The sequence below is a fragment of the Lissotriton helveticus genome, chromosome 11 (genome assembly GCF_964261635.1).
Source record: "Lissotriton helveticus chromosome 11, aLisHel1.1, whole genome shotgun sequence".
In the NCBI taxonomy this organism is placed as follows: domain Eukaryota; kingdom Metazoa; phylum Chordata; class Amphibia; order Caudata; family Salamandridae; genus Lissotriton; species Lissotriton helveticus.
Window position 1 is genome coordinate 350536995 of NC_136072.1, and position 5544 is coordinate 350542538.

Here is a 5544-nt window from a genome sequence, read left to right on the forward strand (position 1 = left end):
TTCCTCACTAGTAGAGGGTTCTACTTTCTCAATTTGACCAGCACACAAATCGCTATCCTCTTCCTCACTTACTTCCTCTTCTGCAACATATACATTCTTATAGTATTTATTATTTTTTTTCAAATACAATGTTGCCTTTTTAACTTTCCTAACATCTACTAAATCTTGCCATATTTTCTTATTCTTTGTCGGAACCCCATTAACTAAGATAACCAGAGGTTCCTCTTCCACTTTTTCTACTCCAATTGTGTTAATGTTTTTCTTCAAATCTAGAGGCAAATAAACAACTCTTCCCTTTAATCCTCTCTGTAAATCTGATGGAGGCAATTTCCCTGTCTTTGGCTCCATTCTTACAATAGCCTGAAAGGGATGGATACTTTGAATCAAAATAGATTCATAAGTATTTAAATCCTTCAATTCAGAAGGAATCTCAACCAATTCCAGATTATTATGAACTGCTCTAGCAGGCATCTGGTTTTGTTTTAATTTGTTACAACAATAAGTACACACACGTTGATCCAATCCCAAATCAAAACAATTTTCTACCATCAAGTATGTTGCAAAATCCCTCCATTCACTATTATTTTCCCTTTCACTTTTTGCATATAAATCCACTAACTTAGTCTGATTCTTATAATAAGTGCGTCTACAACACACACAAGTGAAATTAGGCCTCTCACTTGATTTCATGTCAAACGTCGCAATTTCCCTCTGGAAATTATCTGTACTGGAAACCTGTACACTATCTTCCAAATGACCCTCTACTTCTTGCTCAATTTCAACATTCTCCTCTTTACTTCCAAAGTAACAAAACTCAATTTCTTCACATATATTCTTCACATCTATTTCAGAACCATGCAAAAGAGCAGCGCATAATTGTTTCAGCATAATTGCTGGACTCTTAGCATAATACAACAGTCTAACTAACTTCCTCACTTTGTTATGATGCACTGCTAGCATCCTGAAATGATGAAAAACACTCTGGCATACTCTCCTGGAAAGACAAGCCAGTGAATGACCATGCAAACCTGTCACTTCTCTCACTCTGCAAGGATCTAATTCTTGCAACAACCTTATTTTCTGCTTCAAACTTTTCTTGTTAAATGACCGTACAAAATCACAAAGCAAATTGATGGAATCCTGTCGCACACTGCAAATACTACTACACTTCCAGGTGTACACAGGACCCTTACCACGTCTTCCTAAAACCTCATTACCTAACAACTCTTCTGCCTCTGTTGTCACAAGTTTTTCTTTTTCAACTGGACAACCATCTTTCACTTCATAAGCACGACCACTGATGTCAACTGCATGCACCAAATCATTATCCTGGAAATAACTCTCTTCATTAAAAAATGCCTCACAGCTTGAACTATGTATCCATTCTCCAGAAAAAACTTCACAAAAATTACTACGATTAACTATTCTCTTCCATCTACTATTTCTTTTGAAATCAAAAATTGCCTTGTTTAGCTTCCTAATTCTATTGATTATCAAAATAAATAACTTACGTTTAATTTCAAAAGCCTGATCAATAACTTTCTCAACTTTTTTTTTCTCCTATAAAAAACTAATTTCTGTTGACCTTTCTTAATATTTTTTAACAAATTGCCAATTATCCTGTTACGGAACATTCGTTTACGAATCTCCGTAAACTGTTGTTTCCTTCTACTATCATGCACAGATTTATCTCTTGCTCTAGCAGTAACATTTTCATTTGTCCTTTTCTTTCCATTTGATTTACTTGTGTTGTTATGGATTGAAACATTTTCTGTACTAATATTTTTTTTATTATAAATATTTCTTATGAAATATTTAGAGCTCTTACCCGGTGCTTTCTTCATCGCTTGAGAAATCTTTTTGTTAGAGGACTGCTGCATTTTTTTTTTCTCCTGCTGTCTTTGACGTTTTGCAGCCTTCATCTCTCTTATTTTTGTAGGCATAGTTGAATCTGAGGAAAAATATAATAAAAATGTTATTAAACATTATTATCAAACAGTAAATCAGTAATAGTGATCAAAAACATAACACACTACTTGACATTTTAAATAGAAGATTTTTTAGTCCTTGCAAATTTACAATACAGAAATAGCAGAAAAGAAATGAGATTTATATTTATGTTACCTATGCTATTTTATATGTGAATCTGATCTAATTTTATGAGCATATTTTAATATTTTATTGAAGACACTACACATAACCTGTTTTTGAAGGTGTCTTTATTTTTAAATTAAACGGTTTACCTTTTTACTTTTTATTGATTATAAATTTTAAAAATAAATGTTTATAATTCCAAAGGCTCAAGCAGGTCAGCTTCCCATCCTATATCATATAATTCGGACAAATCTGCATCCTCATCACGCTCTTCTTCATCCTCAGGATTTAAATCATCCAATGGATCAACATCCACTGATGTTTCAATTACAAGTTCAATGATGAGGTCAAAATCAACTGATTGCAGATTGTCGCTCATGTTGAGGTTGTCTTTATCTTTAAAGAAAGACAACAACAATGAGATGTTGCAGAGTAAGAGACAAATCTCACAGATTATAATAGTAAAATTATTTAACAAGAGTAACATTTTGCAGCTATTATTTAGCCATGTCCAGCGATGCTGAGCAGGTGAAGCCTATGTCTAATTTTTCACTGAACAGGACTCATCTGTTCTTAACCTTGGATAAGCCTCAACGACTCTGTGTCCCCTGCACATACTCAAATGTTAAAGTGCAGATTTATATTAAATGGCACATCCCCAGGCATGCACCAGTTAATGTGCACCACTGCTTTACCACCCATGGTGTGCCGCATTTACAATCAGATAGGAGAAAGCTGCTTCAAAACCCTGCGCCTGCTTGAAGCTGGCATAGGTCTTGACGCAGCATTGTATAGATGGGGCACCCCTGATCCTTGCTGGAGCTGCATCGCACTTACGATACAACTCCAGCAATGTGCCACCTTTACAGCACAGATGCGTCACGCATCTGTGCCTTTTTTGCCCCATGCTGCGCCGCATTGTAAATGCAGCACACCATGGGTGGCGGAACAGTGGCGCAGGATGACTGTCACATCCCTGGGGATGCGCCACTCATCATAAATCTATCCCTAAGCTTCTTATCTTGTTACAGATGAACTGCCATATGTATCATCAAAATATTTTACATATTATAAATAGCAAATTTTAAGGAATAAATAGCGATTCTTTACTATTCCTAATTTGCAATGAGCAAATTGCTAATTGCAAATTACCCATTCATTTCCATAGGCTAGGAGGCTCATAGGAATTAATGTTGCAAGTTGTGATTAGCAATTAGCTCATCACAAAATAGGATTTTTTTCAAGCGTGCAGGGGTATCTCAAGAACACCCTGCTGCACCCCTCAAAAAGAAATTTGGGAGCACATGTTACATCTACATGCCCTAATGGCATGTATGGGCGTCATATGGGACCTTTTTTTTTTTTAAAAAAAAAATGCTTTTTGAAAAGAATTCGCAAATTACCACAAACTAGAAGTTGGTGGTAGTTTCCAAATCCTTAATATCATTTTTTACATATTTTTTTTTGATACATTGCATTTAAGGAATCACAAATTTTGAATTATTGACATTTTAAGTAATTTCCACATGTGCACTGTTTTCTAAATATAATTTGAAAATCGTTTTTGGGGAAAAGTAATGGTTTGCAAATTTATGACAAGGACATAATGGTGTATGCTTCTCTATAAGGCATTTCAGTATCTCTAATGTCATTTTTCCCATATTACATTATAAGACCTTTCCCCATGAAGCACATTCCTTGTAAATATGCTCCCACCAGTGCATTGCAAATTTAGACTTTGACTGTTTCAGACACATAGCCATGTTGAAAGTGACCCAAAAAAATTGCAAACGTTTTAAAAAAAAACATTCATGTGTCTTAATGACATTTTAAGTCATTTCCCCATGGACAATGTTTTCTAAGTGGCACAAAAGAGGTATACACATATCATAAATCTGTCCCTAGCATTATAAATGATTAAATCAGGATGACAATAAGATGTGGCCTATCCAGAGGTTTGTTTAAGGTGAGGCCTACTCAGGATTGCAGATTAAAGTTATGCTTGATGAAGAATACAGAGGAGATAATTTATTGTAAAGGCCTACCAATGAAGTAAGTGATTTCTACTTCATTGCACCAGTCATCATAAATGTATCCATAAGCTTCTTATCTTGTTAGACATCAACCGCCATATGTATCATATAACTATTTTGCATTTCCAAAAAAGCGAATTTTAAGGAATAAATAGCGATTCTTTACCATTCCAAATTTGTTTGAGAAAATTGCTAATTGCAAATTACCCATTCATTTCCATGGGCTAGGAGGCTCATATAAATGAAGGTGCAATTTGCGATTAACAATTTGCTCATCACAAATTAGGAATTTATTCCAAAAGTGCAGGGGTGTCTCAAGAACACCCTGCTGCAACCCTGAAAAAGAAATTTGGGGGCATATGGCGAACATAAATTTTAACAACATTCCTTTACCTCAAAAACGATTTTCAAATCATAACTTCAAAACACTACACATGGGAAAATTACTTAAATTGTCCTTAAGACACATAAAAGCGTTTTTTTATTGGCTTTCCTGCATGGTAGGGTCACTTTTAACATGGCTATGTAACATAAACATTCAAAATCAAAATTTTCAATGTACAGGTGGGAGCATATTTACAAGCAATTTGCGCCACAAAGAAAGGTCTGACATTAAAATGGGAAAAATAACATCAGGGACAGTCAATTGCCTTATAAAGAACCATACACCATTATGTCCTTCTCATGAATTTAAAAACAATTCCTTTTTCCCAAAAACGATTTTCAGATCATAATTTCAAAAAACTGCACATGAGAAAATGACTTAAAATGTCATTGAAACACATGAAAGCGTTTTTTTTTTGGCTTTCCTGCATGGTTGGTTCACTTTTATCATGGCTATGTAACACAAACATTGATAATTAAAATTTTCATGCACATGTAAGAGCATATTTACAAGCAATTTGCGCCACAGAGAAAGGTCTTACACTAAAATGAGAAAAATAACATCAAGGACAGTCAATTGCCTTATAAATAACCATACACCATTATATCCTTGTCATGAATTTAAAAACAATTCCTTTTCCACAAAAACGATTTTCAAATCATAATTTCTAAACACTGCACATCAGAAAATGACTTAAAATGTCATTAAAACACATGAAATCATTTTTTGATTGGCTTTCCAGCATGGTTGCGTCACTTTTAACATGGCTATATAACAAAAACATTCAAAATCTAAATTTTCCATGCACATGTGAGAGCATATTTACAAGCAATTTGCGCCACATAAATCATAATTTTCTCCTTAAAGCACACTATTCTCTATCTAAAGTAAAGAAATATTTTCTCACCTTAGCAAATACTTTGAGTTTGAAAACAGTCTCAGAAACACACCAATTTGTCTTCAGCAGAGCAAAAGGTATGCACTCCAGAGTCTGCAGCTATCAAAAGCACAGAAATGGTGTAATTCTTCACA